Source organism: Dipteris shenzhenensis, chromosome 32 (assembly GCF_047967505.1).
Source record: "Dipteris shenzhenensis isolate YYH24624 ecotype China chromosome 32, Dip_SZ_1.0, whole genome shotgun sequence".
Lineage (NCBI taxonomy): Eukaryota > Viridiplantae > Streptophyta > Polypodiopsida > Gleicheniales > Dipteridaceae > Dipteris > Dipteris shenzhenensis.
This window is the reverse complement of record NC_141627.1, coordinates 17,434,128-17,457,819: the sequence shown is the minus strand read 5'-3', so window position 1 is coordinate 17,457,819 and position 23,692 is coordinate 17,434,128.

Sequence of the window (23,692 nt, the reverse complement as noted above, 5' to 3'; positions counted from 1 at the left end):
AAGTATGGTGTGGTATCTTGGCATAAAAGCTTCTTTCTAATGTCTCATTCTCAATGATAAGTATCTTTGGCAGTCAGTTTGAATGCTGCAGGAAGTGAAGAGGTGCGTGAAGTTTATTACCCCCAACTTCATGTCACAGTACAATATCTTGAAGCTGTTATGTGCACTTCCAAATGTGACAAGGGTGATTCTTGAATGCATGTATACACAGTGTTTTCATGGTGCTAGTTGGTCACTTATTTTGAAAATTTTGTTGAGGATCACATTGTGGAGGATTTTCAACAACTTGTTATGCATAATAAGTTGGTCTTGGTATATTAAGGCTCTGTGGGATCTTGTTTGGATCTTGTTTGGGATATTATTTGGATCTTGGTGTTTCCTTTTTCTGTTTCATCATGGTGAAGATTCTAGTGTTTCAAGGGACCCAAGGGGAAGACCTAGAGTCTTATCTTCAGGATTTTGTTCGAGGATGCTGGCTTTCTAAATGGTCCATGAAGGATCGGGTGGAGATTTTGCCTGATTTTCTTGAAGATGTAGCCTTGAGTTAGCATGAGGCCGTGCCGGAATCTACCAAGGAGGACTAGGACCAAGTGGTGGTTGCAATGCAGCAGAGATTTGGGACAGTTGAGTCACCAAATGCTTTGATGTTGCAGTTGGACCGGTTCTATCAAAGGAGAGGGTGAGATGGTCTCTGTGTTGGCAATCTGATATGAAACTTTATGGACAAAGTATGAAAGGGTAGCTTTGCGAGCTATAGGATTTGCATCATTGGCCCCTCAAAGTCTCGTAGGGATGGAGCACTTAAAGATGAGCAAATTTATTATGGCTTTGAGCCTTGTCTTTGCTCAAAAGTAATGAGTAAAGATTCAACTACATGGAGGCACTTTGCATTGCGACCAAGAAAGAAGCTTTTCTAAAGATCGAATTCTCTTTTGTGTCTTCAACAGCTTCAACTCTAAGGTGGAGATAATGTGCACTCCTCAGGTACCAAAGTCCTCTGAGTTAGATCATAATATCTCCCAATTGATGGCAGAGTTTGCTGATTTGAAATTGCATTTGGTTAATGGACAACAACCTAGAGCACCAAAGAGTGAGGATAGGCCTCGAGATAAGAGTGGGGTCACTTGCTATGAATGTAATGAAAAAGGTCACTATCTCCTCAAGTGTCCTAGATTGAGAAAGAAAGAAGAAAAGCAAGTATCCTTGTTAGAAGCTTCTTCAAGTGATGAGGAAAGAGAGGTAATGATGGCTAAATGGGGGCTTGGTAAAGCAAAAGAAGAAGAAGAAAGCAAGGAAGAAGTAGATGAGAAACATCAAGAAGAGGAACACTGTAGTAAGAAAAAGAAGGCATCTAGAAGGAGAATTAGCCAGTTAGACTTTCCTTTAGGACAAGGCATTGGAAGCTATGACTTGTTGTCCAACCTTAAAGAAAAGGAGGCTCATGTTACCTTTGGTCAATTACTTGCTTTGTCTCCAAAACTACGGAAGGAATGGGGAAAGCTAGCAAGCACAAGAGTGTCAAAGAAGAAAAAGAAGAAAAGTGTCATTCCTATTGTTCAAAAGGTAGATATAGAGTTTCATGATGATGTACCTCTGACTGATGTGATCATTGCTGGTCAAGTGATTTCTAATGTTTACATTGATGGAGGTGCATAGATTAATGTCATGAGTGAGAAGACCATGATAGATGCTGATTTAAAATACTCTAGTACTACCTCTCCTTACCGCATCAAATTGGTTGACAACACTAGGGTAAAGACCTTGGGATTTGTGAAGAATCTAGAATTGGATGTATGTGGAATTTCTGTGCCGACTACTTTACAGGTGATCCCTGCCAAGCCAGATCAATGTGCCTATCCATTGATTTTGGGAAGGCCTTGGCTATGCAAGGTGAAGGCTACAGTTCAAAAGTGGGATACTAGAGAATTGATTTTGCAGGGAAATGATAAGAAGGTGTGCTACAACATCAGAAGTTGCAAAAAGGAAGTTGTCAAGGAGGAGTCTTCAACATCAGAGAGTTCGAGCTCTCACTTAACCAATGAAGAAGAGACAGGGTGTAGCTTCGAGGAGTCCAGCTCAGAGGATAAGGTGGAAGGAGTGGCCTTTGATCTTTGTCTTGGTGCTGATCGGGATGAGTCAAGAGGGAACAAGGTGGTGGTAGAAGAAGATCCTATAGAAACACTTCATGTGGAGGATGTGGAGCACACTAAACAATGCCAATGCAATGAAGAGCTTCTTGGTGATTCTCTATCAAGTAGTGAGAAGCTCTAGTACTTGGATATGCTAAATGATTTCCCATATCTCTTTGCAACAAGCTATTCACAGGTTTGACCAATGTCTCTTGTGGAGCACAAGATTGAGTTGAAGCCAGAAAGCAAGCTAGTTGTGCAACGCTTAAGGCGATCGGGGGTGATCCACGTTGAGGCACTAAAGAAAGAGGTAACATAACTACCTGAGGTGGGTTTCATCTTTCTTGTTGATGATTCAAAATGGATATCTCTTATAGTTGTCACACCAAAGAAAGGAAACATTAGGGGATAATTGGGGTCTCAAAAGGGCCTCATTAGGGAATTCTTAGTGGGCTAATGCAAGGGGCTTAGAGGATCCCAAAGAGGCCTAAACAGCCTAATCTAGGTGGGTTAAGCCCACATTTGAGCTCACCTCTCCCCCCATCAATGAGGAGAGGGGGCCACTTTTTGAAATTTGAATTTCAAATTTTCAATCTCCCTCCCTCCCTCCCTCTCTCTCTCTCCCTCCCTCCCTCTCTCTCCCTCCCTCCCTCCTTCCCTCCCTCCTCCTCCTCCCTCTCCCTCTCCCTCTCCCTCCCGCCCCCTCCCTCTACCTCTCCCCTCCTTCGTCTTACTCCTCCTCCTCCCTCCTCCCTCTGTTGAGATATCGAGCTCCACTCGTGATATGCCAGCATGACCGTTGTGCATTTATGTCATTGACTTATTGGCTGCAGATGCAGTTGGTACACCGCCCATGAATAATAACTGGATGATAGCTATCTTTATGTACTCTAGTTAGTGGCTTAGTTAGTATGCCACCTAGGTTAGCTGAGTTTGGTTTGAGACCCACATATAGGGTTCATCTATTCCTTTTGTCCTTAGATAGAGTTCTTTTGGCTTTCATAACTAAGAAGAGAAAAACTATTTTCAGCCTCCACCTTTGTGTGTATTCCCCCATTGTGTATGTGAGAAAGCTGCAAGTGAGACTCCTTACTTCTCTCCCACTCTCTTCACATGGTATCAGAACACGGTTAGTGGTAAGGAGCTCAAGAAAGCAAACCAAGTTCATGGTCTCTTAGTAAGAGGATTAGTGTTGCTTTTCTTTTTCAAGTTTGGGAGCAAATCTCTACAGGTAGCACAACCAAAAAGTGCAAGAGTGCACTGTCTCAAATTGGGATGCCCTTCTTGGTGCGACAAGAGGGTAGTATATGCTACGAGGCCGTTTCGGGCATTTTAGTTGCAGAAGTTTTCCGTAGGCACTCAGAAAGGTGCCCTGTTTTTGTTGTGCGATCACTGTTCTGCAGGTCGGTGAAAAGTTGCCACAGAAATCGCATCATATGCCTATGCGCATAGATATTGGGATTGACAGAATCATTCTTATTGCCTGTTGATGCAAAATTGTCACTAGGAAGTGACTGTGTGGTCAAATACCACTTTCGTCAGTTTTGCAGATTTGCCCTTGTGAGGCAAAAGTTGAGTTTTTTGCAGTGATAGAATATTTTTGCAGTGTTCTATAATGGCATCTGATGCTCTTTCATAGATATTCACTGAGAAGCTTGACAAGAACAACTTCCCAACATGAAAGTTTAGAATGACAAATTTCCTTAAGGGAAAAGGCTCTGACTAGGTTGGTCTCCCAATTGGGTCTAACCAACTACGAGTGGTGGCTATATAAGAGCAAGCTTGTGAAGCCCATCATCATCATTGGCTATAGCAACCTTGATTCCTTAGCATCCAGCCTCCGTCCTCTACTGTTTCCAGCATGCCATCGAAGCTTCTCACATAGGAGCGCACGGCTGGGAGGCAGTGCCATCTATTGTATCAATTTTATAGTAATCAAATATTTGATTCTCCATACTATCTCCTTTTCTCTCTTGCATACGAGATTCTGTTATCTGTTGAGCACAGACGTTGTATTGTTTTCTTACATGGTATCAGAGCTTGGGCTCTAGCAAGAAGATTTGGTAGTGTGTTTCTATATGCGTGCAGATTGTGAGAGATGGCCTAGCCCGCAAGACTGCGAATCCCATCGTTCGGCGAAAGCGGAAAGTTGGATGGCACTAACTATCCACTCTAGAAGTTCAAGATGAAGACCATCCTAAAAGCATACGAGCTTTGGTATACTGCTACTGGGGTGGACGTGAAGCCGGTTGCGAGAGCGAATCCAATCAATGTAGGACAACAGTTTGTACCAACTGCGGATCAGATTCTTGTGTGGATAAGAAGAAATGCAGATGCACTGTGTTCTATTGTCTGCAGTGTAAGTGATTCTGTCATGGCATTAATTCAACTTTTCACCACAGTGGAGGAGGCGTGGACGGTCTTGAAAAATCAATACGAGACCATGAATCAAATGCTGATTCAGAATCTGGAGACTCAACTCGCAAATGAGAAACTGTTTGAGTCTGAAATGGTAGAGAAGTTCATCACCAGGGTGAAGAATCTGCATGATCAGATGACTACGATTGGCATCACCATCACCAATGAGAATCTAGCACGAAAGTGCATACAGATTCTCCCACCAAAGTATGACGGTCTTGTTATGGCACTGAGTACACAAAACAGAAATCTACCCCTCAACTTTGAGGATTTCAGGGCAATGCTTCTGGAGGAGGAGATGTGTCAAAAGATGAGGACTGGAGAAGATTCGGCTTTCTGGGCTAGATCAAAGAAAGGTAAGGGTAAGGACTCTAGTAACCCATCTTCTTCTGATGATAAAAAGAGAAAGAAGAAGATCAAGTGCTTCTATTGCAACAAGGTAGGGCACACACAGAATGAGTGCCAGAAGAAGATTGTAGATGAGAAGAACAGAGTAAAGAAAGAGTCCAGCAATAACATGCATACAGTACCAGTAGAGCTGTCTATAGCAATTGAGGAGATTTGCACGGAGGCAGTTCATGTACCTGCAGATGAACCTTGGATTATTGATAGTGGTGCATCACGCCACATGACCAGTCGGAAGGATTGGTATACCTCTCACATCCGGTAGGGAATGACATCCTGGTAGTAGTCAGCAATGATGCAAAATGTCCAGCAAAAGGAAAGGGTATGATTGCTCTCAAGTCAGATGGAGTTGTAAAACAGTTGTCTGATGTTCTTTATGTGCGAGATATCAAGAGGAACTTGTCTGTTTTTGTGATCATGGGTCATGACCTCAAAGTTCACTTTGATAAGAATGGCACACGGATTTTGGATCTTCAAGGAAGGTCATTGGTAAAGATACACGGCACAACAACATCTACGAACTCTCAGCTTTCAGTGCTCGAGCTGATGTGAGCAACACTAAGCTATGGCATGAGACGTTTGGTTATGTAAACCTTAGTTCTTTAAAGGAGATGCATAAAAGTGGAATGATTGCAGACCTACCAGAAATTACAGATCTACCTGATGTATGCACATGAAGCTTGCATGATGGGCAAGTAGCATCGGCAGCCCTTTCCTAAAGAGGCTAGTAGGGCAAAGGTTCCTCTAGAGCTCGTTCACACAGACCTCTGCGGAAAGATGGAGATGGAAGCCTTGGGTGGTTCCTACTACTTCCTCAGGGGGGTCACTCATCATATGTAACTATATCACGTGAGTTCAACAGAAGGATATTTTTATAAGGGACTATTTAAAATAGTTCTGAAAAAAATTTACAGATTTTTATAGAAAAGGGGTACATTTTATTAATGAAAAATTTATAGATAAGGTATTTTAGAAATAGGCCTTGAAAGCACGTGATATAGAGGATTTATACATAGTGACCCCCCTGAGACTACTTCATGACACTGATCGATGACTATAGTAGAAGGATATGGATATACTTCATGAAGACTAAAGATGAGGCTTTTAGTAAGTTCAAAGAATGGCATGTAATGGTCGGGAAAGAAATGGGGAGGAAGGTGAAGAAGTTGAGATCAGACAGAGGTGGAGAGTTAACATCAAGTGAATTCAAAAGTTATTGCAAAAGTCACGGGATCAAGAGGCAGAAACCCCCGCCACATACATCACGGCAAAATGGAGTAGCAGAGTGCAAGATGCACGTCATCTGCAAAATGGGCAGGAGTATGATGAAAGGGAAAGATTTTCCAAAGACTTTCTAGGCTGAAGCATGTAACATGGTAGTTTACATTCTGAATCGTAGCTACACGAAGGCTGTGAACGGGATGACTCCACTGGAGGCCTTTTCTAGTAAGAAACCTTCTGTTTCAGAGTTTTTGGATGTGACTGTTTTGTGCATGTCCCTGATGCTAATAGGACCAAAAGGGTACCGAAGAGCCGGAAGTGTATTTTCTTGGGCTACAGTGAAGAGGCAAAGGGTTACCGTCTCTATAATCCTATTACCAAGAAGGTAATAGTAAGTTGCGATGTGGTCTTCTCAGAATAGCCACATCAATTGGAGGAGGATGCTTCCTTCCTGCACAACTAGGACCAGGATATCCATCCAGTACAACCACCAATAGCAGACCGAACTCCCCCAATGGTGCTTGGGAGGATTCAAGATAAAGAAGAGGATCATCAAGCTAGCTCTGAAGTTGAACACATATTGATAGCTTTTCTCTATCATCTTCACAAACACAAACAAAAGTTTAGTTTCAACTTAAACATTAAGATTAATGTTATATATAAATTTTAAATAGATCAATTATGGTGCTTATGGAGGCTGGCATCTCCTCTATAAAAAAAGTCTCAATAACGTACTTGGTGTTTATAAAGACCGTCCATCCACAAGATCCATCCACAAGAGTGGGCATAGTATTGTTGTGGTGTCTATGAACCATCCAGTAGATTGTAAGCTTAAAACTATTTTGAATAATTTAAAGAAAGTATTGATAGAACAAAGGATTTTCTATCTTACCTCCAAGTGTAGCGGTTTAATTGCACCCAACTTAGATGTATTTTGTTGGTGGAAATCGATGCAAAATCTAGTCTCTTCAAAGCACTATAAGTTGCATATTTTAGTGTCTATAGCTTTCTACAAAAATAAATCCTTCATTACTTCAAAAAATTAAGATACTTCTTTAGGGCAGTGCAAGTTCACTTATAGATCGATCTCTTTATGAGTATATGAAACTGAATTGAAGCAAAAACATGCTTTTGTTGGCAGATGTACTATAACTAAACTTCAATGTTGTCTACATTTGACAATTCCTATAAAGATTAGAATTTGTGGATTGAAAAGAGCAATTTAGCTCCTTATACAATGTACTTTAATAAAAACTTACTCTGAATGGTAAGGGATGACAATGATATCGATGAAAGAACAGTAAATAATTTCTTTTCTTTGCTTCTTTTTATGTCTTAGGTCAAATGCATCACCGTGGTTGAATAGACATTAGTTGTTGTCTAGCCCAGTGGCATGGTTGAGCAGAAATTAACAGCAATATATTTTGCAATATATGTTTAGAAGGGGGTTGAAGGGTTCGAAAGGGGGATAGGGTTGAGAGATCCATCTAGAAGTTCTAGGGTTCAGAGAGGCATGTAGGGTTTAGGAGGAGTCCAAGGTTGAGGAGTAGATGGATAAGAGGTAATTAGGCTTCATGATTTACTTTTATGGGAATTACTACTAGATGGTGGTGGCTATCATCAGCCACGTCTGTCATGGCTATGACACTTGCTCACACACTCCAAAATGATCCAAAATGGAAACCTCCACATCCATATCAAGGTTTCTCCCCCCACTCTCGTTGACCATTGCAATCTTGTCCTTGTACTTGGGGAGTGGATGGGACAACTGTACAAGATAAAATCAACTAAGGAGAAGACATCCAAACCCATCCTTGGTAGCAAATCGAGCGTGGGGTATTTCCATTACACAAAAAAAGGAATAAAATTAAATAGATAGAATATGCCACAACATGTATACACATCAACATGAGAATAAAAACCACATGGCTCCATGAAGGACCATATCATGGAAAAAAATTCAAGTAGAAATAAAGTGCATACAATGAAATAACTAGAGTGCCATATGATATAAATCCCATGATTTTAGATGGATCATGGAACCTCCTCAGATCCATCTGATTCCTCCAAACTATGAGGAGTCTACATATCATCCTCATCACCATAAGAGCCCTCATCATCACTATCCTAGGAGTGGGATTCATCTATGCTCTCACCCTCATTCTCATAGTGGACATCTTGATCATTTGAGGAGAGTGATGGAGAGTGGGATCAAGGCCAAGGAATGTGAGAATGAGGAGCAGGGTGCCAAGGATATGAGCATGGTGGTGGGAGGACATCATCAAGTATGACTCATGTGACAAAATCTTCTAGCTGTTGGACTCTATCCTTTGCATGGCTGAGCAGAAAAATGAGGTGAAATTTCTTATGGTGCACAAGGCATGCTACCGATTTTCTTTTCGCATAAGAAGTGTCACTTGGTCAAGTCTCTATGTGAGACTAGTGATCTATGCACATGCCTCTACCAATGATGTCTCAGTTTCAAGACCTCTAGTATGAATGCCATAAATCTCATGTATAAGTGAGTCTATGAGGCATTGGGGGTGGATGGAAGGGGTGGTAATGGAGAGGATGAAGATTCTAGAGTGGATAGGGAAGGTAATAATGGAGAAGAGAATCGTTGTGGTGGAAATAGAGGGGATGTTGGTGATGAGAATAGAGGGGGTGTTGATGACAAGGGTGGAGGAGACATCAATGACGAGGTTGGGTGGGTTTCTTAATGATGAGGTTGGAGATAATGTTGCATGGTTGTTGTGAAAATTGATATTTTTTTACTTGGCATTGGTATTGTTTTTCTCTATGTTTGATAAGAGTTTGAGTATCAAGTGATAGCCTAGAGACTCTCACTTATTTCTATTTTCTCACTTATTTCTATTTTCTAAGATATTGAATGGGATTGAGAGGATGAGTGGAATGGATCATTGTCAATACCATGTGTATGAATGATAAATACCTTGGTATGGGGTGAGACTTATTTGTGTATGGGATTTATGGGGCTTTTAGAAAATAGGAAGAGTGATTCATATAAAGAGGTGGGCTCATGTCCATGTGTTCTAATAATATAAGAGATATCACATGCCAAGGGTATGGAAGGCATGTGGAGGAGTGTGGAGTCAAGAGGAATACTTCTAAAATTCCTATGTGGAATAAGGAGGATGTGGACATATAGAAAAGAAAGGGTCCCTATGGGCTCCATGTGGGGAGACTCTTAATGTTCTCAATATTTTAAGAATCTTGAGCATATTTTGATGGGTCACATGGCAAGAGTAGCCAAAAAGGACATGGATGGTGACATACGGGCTTATGTGATTGATGGGGAAAGGAATCTATAGGCAGCAATTGCAAATGGGTGAAGGAGGATGACAAAATCTCTAAAAAAGGAGCCCTCCTCTCCCTTGTTCATCATCTCTTCCACCATTAGGCCTCATGTTGTTGTAGCTCTAGTCTCCTCAAGCCTCTTCCATGAGCCTTCTCTCCCTCTTGTAGATATTCTCTTATGTAGACTCTTGAGTCCCATCTCTCTCCAGTTCATTCTCTCTCTATGAGTAGTCTTGGATCTTCCACTCCCTCTTGTATGTATGAAACCTATTCTTCTCCCTTGTGTTTGTAGTATTTTGAGTTGCATTGGAGTGGAGTCTCACTCTATTGACAATGAAGATCACTTCATATTCCCTCTCTTGAGTCTCTCTTCCCTTTTCTTTCTTTCAAAGCCTTAAAAGTTCGTTCTATTCGGTCGCTCATTGCACACACATGGTCCATCCATTTCTCAAGCCACCAAGGGAGTTACTTACTTTCTTCTAGGCAAAATCTATTAGTGGTGGATCGTTGATGAAGGTGGTGTCTTGAGGGAGCACTCTACTCAGGCGAGATTAGCATGGGTGGAGGGCACTTTTTTATGATAGTTTGACCCCCTGTTAACTTTCCACTCGGTAGTCCAATTTTGATGAAACGTATATCAATGAAAAGCCCTCTTTAAGATGCATGTCTTTATGTGATTAGATTTTGAATCAAATACTAGAGCAAAAATTTATGAGTCTCTATGTCTGATAGTCTATTTTTATGATAGTTTTTACCCCCATCTAGTAAACTATCCATAACTTTCTAGAAACTTCTTTGTTTCTTACGAAATGTATATCAGCATGAAGCCCATCTCTAGGTGCATCTCTATATTATTTGAATCTTTGATATCATGTCTCTATTGAAAGTTATAGGCCTTTGTGTCTAATGACAGTTTGTAGAGTGGTTTGAGCTAATTGTAAAGTTATCTATGAAGGAGGTGCAATGTTTCCTAAGAACCTACCCATCCGGCCCAATCAACCCCTTCAAACTCCTTGATATATATCAGTTCATGTCATGTTAAGCCCCAAGATCTTCTTTCAACAACATATCGCTCCTCTTTGGTGCAGACCCGCTTGCTGAGATTATGGCCTCTACTGATCCTTTCCTTCTCCCTATGCTTGAGTACAACATCACTTGGGATGTTACCATCTTCATTCTTATCTAAGGGAGGAAAGTATGGTGTGGTATTCCTCAAGCTTTGAGCCAAGATGTAGCCAAGCTCTAGCAACAACACACAGCCTTCCAGCAACAATGACAAAGGCTACTTGACCAAATGGGATGGCAAGCTTCTCCATCTCCAGCAATGGTAGACCAACAGGCCTCATGCTCCAAAGCCCAAACTTCAAGTGCCATTACAACAATCGTATTCAACCTCTATGGACCTCTAAGAGCCATGATGTCTTCAAGCCAAGTGACCACACAAACGATGTTATTTGGCCCTCCTTCAATCGATAGCCAATAGATATGCAATGCTTTGCAAACTTTGATGTGGTCTGTCGCAGCTAGCTGACAACCAACCCGTGCTACATACGAGAAGCTGACTTGGACATCAAGCAACAGCATCTATGCCATGCTCCAAAAGCCTTCCATTGAGCTGCCTCCAATTGACCATTGACCCGTCTAGCATAAACCACATTCAGCACTCCATTCCCCACGCCAAGCACTATCCTTGGAAGCATCCTGAAGCTATAGCTTCAAGTCCTACTGGAGGAGATTCACAGCCTCCTCAATGGCAGCATGGTCAGCCTTAGAAGCCTTGAGAGATCGCACAAGGCCCCCCTGCTTCTCGATAGCTACCTGCTGAGCAACCAAAGAGAGATACAAAGTCTTGAGTTGGTCCGCCGAAGCACCCATGCGAAGGGGTGGGATTAATCCAACTGCAAGCCAAAAAAATCAAGCTCTACAGGGACCAAGGAACTCATGTAGCCTCTCTAACAATAGTTCATCACCATAGCCAACCAACTCTCCAACAAATGGGCCGCTCCAACACATGGGCTGTGTCACCGAACGGGAGCTTCCCATGCTCTAGTAGCATCTACGACCTAAACAAAGGCAACCAAGCAACAATGGATAGCCGGCCAATGCTCACCATAACAAAAGCATCTAGAAGTCGATGGGAGAGATGACAAAATCGGCATCACCGACAGAATCTTGAAGATTTTGTCAGTCCTATCTATACAAGACATGTGGCACCCATAGAAACCAAACACATGGCACCTTATCTCTAGTGGCACGTCAGCACATTGTCCATCGTGCCATGTCACCACATTATCTTGACATGTGGCAACCGATTGCCACATCAACAACCTTATTGTGCCACATCATCAAGGTAGTCAGCCTACCAAATCACCTTATTTGCCACATCATCATCGACTGCCATGTCATTTGAAACGGTGGTAGACACATCATCATTGCCATGTCATCTAGCCACATCATCTGCTAGCTCATCACTGCCACATCATCAATGCCATGTCATCTACCATGTCACCTATGCCACATCATCAATGATACATCATCTACCACATCATCAATGCCACATCATCTGCTGACATCATTTGTGCCACCTCAGCTATACAGTCAGCACTAACCTCTGTAGGCACACATAGTGCTTCATAGTCACTGCATGTGACCACTCCTACCACCTCAGCATAGGCTCCATTAGCACACCTCTTGCTAGGCATAGTGCCACATCATCACTGCATGTGACCCACAGTGACACATCATCATTGAGCACCATTTGCACTCCTTTTGCCCCTCCACTTAGATTAAGTCGTATCTCTTGATCCAGGAATAATTTGAGGGTGCTCCAAAAAGGAAAGTCGCTCAATTTTTTGTCCTCTACGTGCTCGTCACATCACAAACACATTTCGGAGCAAGTTACACTCACATTTGAGCCTCATCCACAAAACCACTTCCTTCATGCACATTCGCCTAGATACATCGATGCATTTGACCTAGCACTTAAAAAGAACAAAAGAAAAGGAATTACTTGCTATTCTTTCATCGATTGATGGTTGGTATAGATCTAGATCAGAGTAGACTAGATCTCCATAGAGGGGACGCTTTGAATTTTCCCAAGTTGTCAATCTAAGCCATGCTCGAAATTCTCGGCTATTACTACTCGAAGTCCATACACTCACATACAGTTTCACATCATTACATTACCTGAAACCTTATGTTCATTAGTTCAGTGAGCAGACTTCAGAGAGTACAGAGGCATTGTAGATTGTTTCAGTGGGCAGATAGCACTTGATTTCACACACACATGCCACCATTGTAAAGCCTATTTGGCTATCTCACGGCATTGTGCACATCATTTCAGCCTTGTAAAGCCTCTTGGCTATTCTTGGCATCATTGCTACAAGCATTGTAACATAGATAAGAGATTTTATATATATTGCAGTTCTATCTTCACCGATGGTTCAGAGGTTTCACTTGCCACAGTCAGTGTACTTGCAATTGATTCATACATAGATTTTCACGACACTTTTGAGTACATTACTTGCACCATGTCTACGACTAGCAACCTCAATCTGGAGGCGTCTACTAAGTTACATAACTCCAATTATGTAACTCCAATTACGGTACATGGAAATACTGAATGGAGACCATTCTTGTACTTTAGGACAAATGGGAGTATGTCAATGGGTCTACACCTAGACCATTGGACAATCTAGCCACTAGTAGCTCTACTCCATCTATTGTCACAGCACCAGCAATGGGATCTACAATGGCATCTACAACTACACAAACAGTTTTTGCACCAGTAGCAGATCTTGCCATTGCCCGAGCTCAGGTAGAATGGGACAAGAAAGACAAGTACACCTATCATCTGATCAAGCAGAATGTGCAAGATGTCATGCTAGGATAGCTCAACACAGTCAAGACATCAAAAGAAGCATGGGATATGTTCGTAGCTCTCTATGAGTCCAAGAACACATCCAAGATTCTCACCCTGAGAAACCAAATCAACCAGAGTTTTTGCAACAGCAGTGAAACCAGTCATGCTTATGTACTTTGCATAAAAGACTACAACAATCAACTTGCAGCAGTAGGAGAGACTATGAACCCTACAGAAATGGTTCAAGTCATTTTGAGTGGAGAGGGATAAGAGAATCTAGTCCAGAGAATTGCCATTCAATAGCAAATTCCGACACTGGAAGAACTTCAGTCAATCCTACTTAGTGAACTTAGGACTCAGGCAATTCAAGCACATAAAGGTCATTCTAATGTTCAGCCATTCACAACTTCAAACAGAAGTAGAGGCAGAGGTAGAGGCAGAGGCAGAGGCAGAGGCAGAGGTAGATCATATCAAAAAAGTGGTCGTCATCAGCAATAAAATCAAAGACAGAATTAGCATCAGCATAATCCTCAGTAGCATCAAAATCAGCAAAGAGGAAATCATTCCAACCAAGGAAGATTTCAAGGACGAGGGAATGCATCCACCAACGTGTCAAACATTCAGTGCAACTACTATCACAAGTTTGGACACTATGAAAGAGATTGCCGCAAGAAGCAGTACGACCAAGATGATAAATAATCAAGGGAATTCTCGAGGCAGAGGAAATCATCGTGATGGACATTCTAGTCATAGTCATTTTGCAAATGAACATGGAAATATGTTTCTCGCAAGTGAGGAAATGCATCAGACTGATACAATGTATCTAGACTCTAATTTCAATCCCAAAGAGGATTATAGCTATCAAGTCAACCAAGTGGAACAGGATCCTTGGTATATCGACAGTGGTGCATCACCTCACATGACAAATCATCAAGAATGGTTCACAGAAATGAAGCCATTAGAAGGTCAGAAGAATGTCATTTACATAGCAAACAATACACCAAATCTGGTACAAGGGACAGGTGTTATCCCTATGAACAATTTCACTAGTATGAAAGGATTAGTGAAAGATGTGCTCTATGTTCCAAAGCTCAGCAAGAACCTCTTTTCAGTAGGTCAAATGATAGAACACAATTACAGAGTCATCTTCGATGGTGATGAATGCACTATCAGAGACAAATCCAAAAGATGTCAGCTAGTAGCAAAAGGTGTCAAGGAAGGACACTTATACAAAATGCTAGCTATAGTACCAGATAAGCATGCCATTTCAACTCAACCGCAAAACATGCCACTATCTACAAAATGCCACAAGAGATATGGTCATGTCAACTTCAAGTACTTGTTAGATCTATCTCACGAGTCAGAATATGGCAATTGGGATTCCGAAGCTACAGTTTCTTGGAAAAGTTTGTGAAGCATGCTGCTTCGGCAAACAAAAGCGAACCAAATTTGGTAGAAGTACCTCTCGTGCACGAGGTATTCTTGATTTGATACATACAGATGTATGGGGTTATGCCCAGACCTGCAGCATCAATGGTTCACTTTACTGCTTGACTTTTATCAATGACTACCACAGATATTGTTGAGTCTACTTTCTGAAAGAGAAATCTAAAGTGTTTTCCAGATTTCAAGAATTCAAAGCCATGGTAGAAAACTAGATAGGCAGAAAGATTAAGGTCATGAGATCAAATAGAGGAGGTGAATACATGTCTTCAGCATTCATGAAATTTTGCAGAAATCATGGCATTTGAAGACAATTCACATGTGCAGATAGTCCTCAGTAGAATGCAAGAGCTAAAAGGAAGAATGGGACTTTAGCAAACAGTGCTAGAGCAATGCTTAGTGGAAAGCATCTTCTGAATCAGTATTGGGCAGAAGCAATAGATACAGCAAACTACTTGCTTAATTGGCTTCCTACCAAACCAATATAGGGTATGACTCCTTATGAAGCATTCACTAGACACAAGCCACACATTGGGCATCTCCGCATTTTTGGTTGCATAGCATATGCCCACATACATGATGATCATTGCAAGAAATTGGATACGAAGTCACGCTAATGCATCATGGTTGGCTATAGTGAAGAAAGCAAAGCATACAAATTGTATGATCCCATCAACCACAAGGTCATTATCTCCAGAGATGTAATCTTTGATGAGGAATCAGAATGGAAAACCTCACCTACATAGGAGATAGAAGCATTGACTTTACAGTCATCTATAGAACAGGTTGATGAAAAAAAGCAAGAATTGCCAACAACACCCCAATCAGAGCCACAGTAGCTAAGATGGTCTACTAAGGAAAGCAGACCTCCAACCAGACTGAATATGCTTAGAAAGGCAAAGAAATTTGGGTGGAAACCACCAACTATGCTCTTATGTCACCATCCACATAAGAGTGACCTACATTCACATCAACCATGGGGTGATCTACTTTCTCTTTTCCCTTTCGTGATACTTGTGTAAGAAAATAATACAACGTCTATGCTCAATAGATAACAAGATCTCGTATGCAAGAGAGAAAACAAGATAGTATGGAGAATCAAAAATTTGATTACTGTAGAACTGATACAATAGATCGTGCTACCTCCCAACAGTGCACTCCTGTGAAAGAAGCTTCGATGGCGTGCTAGAAACTAGAAGACGGAGGCTGGATGCTAAGGAATCAGGGTTGCTATAGCCAGTGATGAAATGGGCTTCATGGGCTTGCTCTTATATAGCCACCAGTCATAGTCAGTTACGCTCAATCGGGTGACCACAGTCTGCCCAAAATAGTTAACTAGGGTTCAGTAGGCCATCGACCATGTGATAGAACCAGTGTGCAAAACAGAGCAACTAACCTACGGCCTCCTTTCGGCCCAGAGCCATCCAGGATCATCTGAGGCTCCAAATGGGCCCCGCAACTCGCAAGTGGGCTGCCTCGGGAAATGCTCCATCTACCCTCAGTGCGGTCAGTCCAGGGATGCCTTCCCGCACTTGCATGTAGCCTAGTTGGAGGATTGCCAACTCTATCTAAAGCCGTCCAGCCATCAGGCCACACATGGCCCCCATTTGATGTCCAAACAGGGACCTACCGGATAACCGAGCTACTCAAATGCCTTCTCCTCATATGGGGGGCTTACAAGTAGAGTTAGCTGGTTCCCGCATAGTTACACGAGAGTGGAGCATTGATATCTAACACCCCCTCAATGTCCACCCGCAAATGAACTTACTTTTTCGGCCCAATGCCAAGTCGATGAAGATGCCTCTCCAGCAAGTCTCTTCCAAGAGCCTTTGTGAAGATTTTTGTAGCATTCTCTCTAGTCGGACAATACACCAAGTTGACCTCTCCATCCATGATGAGCTCACATACAAAGTGATATTGAATCTCAATGTGTTTTGTACGAGCGTGGAACACCGAGTTCTTTGCAATTGCCATGCAACTCTGATTGTCACATGATAATTGCGTAGGCTTGTTCTGCATTGCACCCATGTCCCCCAAAATCCTCCTCAACCACACTGCCTCACAAGAAGCAAAGCATGCAGATTTGTACTCGGCCTCGGTAGAAGAAAGAGCAACTATGGGTTGCTTCTTGCTGACCGATGACACAACTCCAGATCCAAGTGAGAAACAATACCCTATCACTGATCTCCTCTTGTCCATGTCTCCTGCCCATTCCGAGTCACATAATCCGGTCAAGATGTTGCCCTTGGTATAGGTGATGCCATAATCAAGTGTGCCTTTGATGTATTTTAGCACCCGCATCCCCGCCCTCCAATGGTTCTCCCGGGGCTTATTGGAAAAACTGCTTAGTACACCACTCGCAAAACTGATGTCCGGCCTTGTGTTGCACAGGTAAATCAAGCTGCCCACAAGCCTTCTGTAGCTTCGTCCACTAGTGATGATGAATCCTCGTTTGAGAGCTTCGCATCAACCTCCATAGGGGTACCAACTGCTGTCTTGCACTCAACCATGCCAAATGCCTTCAGTATCTCTCCAGCATACTTCAGCTATGAAATGAAGATCTGTTTTGGCTCCTGCCAAACTTTAATCCCCAAACAGAAATGCATCAGCTGTCATTTCAAACTCTCTTCCTAGAAATGCTTCATTTGTGAGATCTTCTCCTTATGGTTCCCTATTATGACAAGGTCGTCCACATAAAGGACCACATCATACACCTGCCTCCTTCTCAGAAGATATACAAATTTGCATCAGATGGGCTCCTCCTAAACCCGTTTTGTAGAAAGTAGGCATTAATTCGCTGGTACCACGCTCGTGGGGCCTGTTTCAGCTCGCAAAGTGCCTTCTTCAGTTTGCAAACTTTAGCTTCTAAACTGGGGATCTCAAAACCTAGTGGTTTTTCCATGTATACCTTCTCCTTGAGATCTCCATTCAGAAAGGCAGATTTCACATCCATTTGAAACACGGGCCAACTTCCCTGGGTAGCTAAAGCCAAAACACTGTGAATTAAGGTTAGTCGAGCTGTGGGAGAAAAAGTATCTTGATAATCAAAACCATGTACCTATGCAAATCCTTTTGCCATGAGCCGAGCCTTGTACTTATCCAACATGCCATCGTACTTGTACTTGGTCTTGTACACCCACTTGGTCCTGATTACCTTGCATTTTGGTGGTCGATCCACAAGGTCCTAAGTGTTGTTCTTCATTATGGAGCCATACTCTGACTGCATAGCCTCCATCCACCTATGATCGCCCTGTGCCTCTTCAAGAGACTTGGGTTCATCAGCACGGATCACTTCGGTCATCAAAGCATAGTTGACCAAGTGTTCCTGCGCACTTCTTTGCTCCTCTAATCTCTTGGACCGACGGTGTTCGCATGGTTCCTTCTCAATGGTTGGAGGTTCTCTGCCATCCAAAAGCTGCTTTACCCACTTTGAGAATGGTCGTTGCCATTGTGATTCTGCAGGCTCTTCTTCATCTTCTTTGTCTTGAATCCTCCCAAGCACCGTTGGGGGAGTTCGGTCTACTATTGGTGGTGGTACTGGATGGATATCCTGGTCCTGGTTGTCTGGGAAGGAAGCATCCTCCTCCAATTGATGCGGCTATTCTAAGAAGACCACATCGCGACTTACAATTACCTTCTTGGTAACAGGGTTATAGAGATGGTAACCCTTCGCCTCTTCACTGTAGCCCAAGAAAATACACTTTTGGCTCTTCGGTTCCCATTTGGTCCTGGTAGCATCAAGAACATGCACAAAACAGTCACATCCAAAAACTCTGAAATGTGCAACTGAAGGTTTCTTACCAGAAAAGGCTTGCAGTGGAGTCATCCCGTTCACAGCCTTCATGTAGCTACTATTCAGGATCTAAACTGCAGTGTTACATGCTTCAGCCCAGAAAGTCTTTGGCAAATCTTTCCCTTTCATCATACTCCGGCCTATTTTGCAGATGACGTGCATCTTGCCTTCTGCTACTCCATTTTGCTGTGATGTATGTGGCGGGGGTTTTTGCCTCTTGATCCCGTGACTTTTGCAATAACTTTCGAATTCAGTCGATGTGAACTCTCCATCTCTGTCTAATCTCAACTTCTTCACCTTCCTCCCCGATTCTTTCTCGACCATTACATGCCATTCCTTGAACCTACTGAAAGCCTCGTCTTTCGTCTTCAGGAAGTATATCCATATCCTTCTATTGTAGTCGTCGATCAGCGTCATGAAGTAGTAGAAACCACCCAAAGCTTCCGTCTCCATCTTTCCGCAGAGATCCATGTGAATGAGCTCTAGAGGATCTTTTGCCCTATTGGCCTCTTTAGGAAAGGGCTGCTGATGCTGCTTGCCCATCATGCAAGCTTCACATACATCGGGAAGATCTGAAATTTCTGGTAGGTCTGCAATCATTCCACTTTTATGCATCTCCTTCAAAGAACTAAGGTTTAGATGACCAGACCTCTCATACCATAGCTTAGTGTTCTTCACATCCGCTCGAGCACTAAAAGCTGAGAGTTCATAAATGTTGTTGCACCGTGTACCTTTACCAATGACCTTTCCTTGAAGATCCAAGATCTGTGCACCATTCTTATCGAATTGAACTTTGAGGTCCCGATCCGTGATCGTAGAAATAGACAACAAGTTCCTCTTGATATATGGCACATAAAGAACATCGGACAACTATTTTACAACTCCATCTGACTTGAGAGCAATTGTATCTTTTCCTTTTGCTGGACATTTTGCATCATTGCCGACTGCTACTAGGATGTCATTCCCTACTGGCTATAGAGAGGTATACCAATCCTTTCGACTGGTCATTTGGCACGATGCACCACTGTCAATGATCCAAGGTTCATCTCCAGGTACATGAACTACATCCATGCAAATCTCCTCAATTGCTACGAATAGCTCTATTGTGCTGCTTGCGCGTTGTTGCTAGACTCTTTCTTTACTCCGTTCTTCTCATTTGCAATCTTCTTTTGGCACTCCTTCTGCTTATGCCCTGCCTTGTTGCAATAGAAGCACTTGATCTTCTTCTTTCTCTTTTTATCATCAGAAGAAGATGGGTTACTAGAGTCCTTACCCTTACCTTTCTTTGATCCAGTCCATAAAGCCGAATCTTGACCAGTCCTCGTCTTTTGACGCATCTCCTCCTCCAGAAGCATCGCGCTGAAATCCTCAAAGTTGAGGGGTGGATTTTTGTTTTGCGTATTCAACACAGTAACAAGATCATCGTACTTTGGTGGGAGAATCTGTATGCACCTTCATGCTAGATTCTAGTTGGTGATGGTGATGCCAATCGCAGTCATCTGATCGGGCAGATTCTTCACCCTGGTGATGAACTTCTCTGCCGCTTCAAACTCAGACAACTTCTCATTCGCGAGTTGAGTCTCTAGATTCTGAATTTGCGTGTAATTCGTGGTCTCGTACTGATCTTTCAAGACCATCCATGCCTCCTCCACTGTGGTGACATGTTGAATTAATGCCATGATGGAATCACTAACACTGCAGACAATAGAACACGATGCATTTGCATTTCTTCTTGTCCACGCGAGAATCTCATCTGCAGTTGGTACTATCTGTTGTCCTACATTGGCTGGATCCCGGTCTCACAACCGGCCTCACATCCACCCCAGTAGCAGTGTCCCAAAGCTCATATGTGCTTAGGATGGTCTTCATCTTGAACTTCTAGAGTGGATAGTTAGAGCTGTCCAACTTTCCGCTTTCGATGAATGGTGGGATTCGCAGTCTTGCAGGTTGGGCCATCTCTCACAATTTGCTCGCAAACAGAAACACACTACCAAATCTTCTTTCTAGAGTCCAGGCTCTGATACCATGTGAGAAAATAATACATCTATGCTCAACAGATAGCAGGATCTCATATGCAAGGGAGTATGGAGAATCAAAAATTTGATTACTATATCTAGAACTGATACAATAGATGGCGCTGCCTCCCAACCGTGCACTCCTATGAAAGAAGCTTCGATGGCATGCTAGAAATAGTAGAAGACGGAGGCTGGATGCTAAGGAATTAGGGTTGCTATACCTAGTGATGAAATGGGCTTCATGGGCTTGCTCTTATATAGCCACCAGTCGTAGTCGGTTAGGCTCAATTGGGTGACCGACCCAGTCCGCCCAAAACGGTTGACTGGGGGTCGGTCTCGAAATAGGCCACCGACCATACGATAGAACCAGTGCACAAAATAGAGCAACTACCCTATGGTCGCTGTTCAGCCCAGAGCCATCCAGGATCATCTGAGGCTCCAAACGGGACCCGCAACCCAAGAGTGGGCTACCCCAGGAAATGCTCTGTCTACCCTCAATGCGGTCAGTCAAGGAATGCCTTCCCGCACTTACATGTAGCCTAGTTGGCAGTGTGCCAACTCTATCTGAAGTCGTCCAGCCATCAGGCCACACATGGCCTCCATCTGGTATCCAAACCTAGACCTACTAGATAATCGAGCTACTCAAATGCCTTCTCCTCATATGGGGCCTTACAAGTAGAGTTAGCTGGTTCCCGCGTAGTTACATGAGAGTGGAGCATTGATATCTAACAACTTGCATATCCTTATCTCACTGATTAATCTTTCCACATATGCAACCACCTATTGTGGGATTTCTTTTCTCATGTAAGAGGTTACTATTTCCCGAGACTATTTCTGACCCATCTTCATCCTTTTTAATCCACTTGTTTGCCCATAGCTTTACCTTGGGTGTTGATAAAGAAACTATATGCTTGACCACATTATAGTCAATGTTACAATGACTAAGTGGAATTTGTTTCTCTGATAGCAAATACTTAATGGCAGTATGCACTGCATCATGCCTCACGTGTACATTGATGCACTCTTCCATGTAGTGGTCTTTGTCTTTCTTTCCAAAAAACCATTCTTTCTTTAAAAGCTTTTGTGCTGCCATGGATGCATACTTGTCAGGTAAGTACTTTATAGGCCTCCACATCCTTGCCGTCAACTCCTTCTTATCCATTACCTTTGACTTTCTGGAGACAAACAAAGGAGCTTCATAGGTCAACTGTCCACACTCACAAGCAATGCATGTTTCAAGCATCTCATTGAACACTTCAACAGGACGAAATATGATAGAAGTGTAGTGGGCATAGCTGTCTCTCACCACCTTGAGGCTTGTCATATTTTCTTATCGCTCTTGAGTTCCCCTAGGCACAACTGCACTCAAAGAAGTATAGAAGTTTGTGAGTGTGTTGGCGTCTGCTTTTGTGACCTTTTGCTTCAAATGAGGATTTGGAGAACCAAATGTTTTCCATATAACCCTTGCCTTCTGTAAGACCTCTGATGTTGAGGATATCTTATGCTTTCCATGGACATAATGATTAAGTCTTTCGGACTCAATCAAATACTTGATCTCATGCTTGAATATACAGATTTTTGTAGGATAATAATGGAATGAACTTATCTTTGCAAATTGTTCTGAAGTGAGTCTTTTGACCTCCTTTGCTTCTTTTGCGATCTGATTACAAGCATAAGCCCAATGTTGACCATCAATGGGCTGGAATCTATAAGGAAGGAGGAATTCCTTCTTTGCTTCCTTTAGCATATTCTCACCTTATGCCTCTTCGCCTTGTTCATGTGGAATATTTTTAAGAGTGTCTTGAAAGAATCGACTGAAGGTTTCCTCAAAATGTGTAGGCCCTGTAAATGTTATTTGATCCAGAAAGCTATTTTTGATTGGACAAAACATTATTGGGCGTAGGACCACGTTGCTTGCCATAGGTTTCTTTCCATCTCTCAAAGCCTCGTATATTTGCAGTGCATAGGATATATCAAGGCTTTGGCTATTAGTAAAGAGAGCTGTAGCTTCCACATCTTTGGCATTCATAAACCATGTCCTTTGACCCCAGATATATCCCACATCATCATCTGTTACTGCTTCATTAAGACGTAGATTAGGATTTTTGATTGATGTGAGTCCATCTTGATCATTTTCAGCCTCGAGTTCTGAGTCTTCTTCATCTTTCTCTTCTTTTAACCGTTTTTCATCCACATGATCTTTCTCTACAGTGGGACAATGTCTTTTTTTACTGCTTGGAATTGTGGCTCTTGCAGTACTAGCCTTTTGCATTTCACATCATGGTTTGCTAGCAAGAGCTTCTAGCATAATTGCAATGGATCGACCTTGATCTTCTTCAATTTTTTTTAATTCCCGTGCACTCAAGGCTTGTGTTTCATCATCCTTAGTGACATCCACCATTTCTTGCTCTAGAAGTTTGCGCTCTTGTTCTACATGTTTGTGACAGTGTGCATGTTCTTCTTGCCCCTACATCGAAGTCTGAGCTTGATCTCCTTCATGTGAAGATCCTTGAATCTGAGGAGCATATTGTGCATCCTGAAATTACTCAAACATTATCTTTGCATGCATCCTATTTGCCACCACACTAGGAAATTGCACCCAAGTATATGCAAGAGCCTCCAATGCATTTTGCAGCTCTGGAAACTTTGATGGTTGAGGAGGAGGCATCATAAAGGTCTTTGAGTCTCTCCTTGACATAACAAAATGAAGACCGCCAACTTCAGGATCTGAACTCTTTGTGAAAATATCCATAAAAGTCTCTTTTGGCTCTATCATTATGCCTACTACAAGGCTTGAAGTCATATCTTTTTTGAAGAATGTAGCATCCCATGGATCTTCAACATCATTGAACTTCCTTTTTGACATAAGTAAAAAGAGTCTCTTTTCCTTTTGATGAAGAAACCAAGCTCTTCTGCCCATGTGATATCGAGTCCACCTACCAAAGCCATTGGGGCTATATTCCTTTCCTTTCAAATTCAAAGTGACATCAGAGAGCCATGCTCTAATCTCAGAGTCATTTAGGATAGCCCCCACATTAGTGTGAAGATAGTGGGAGAGAGGGAAGGAGTCTCACTTGCGGCTTTCTCA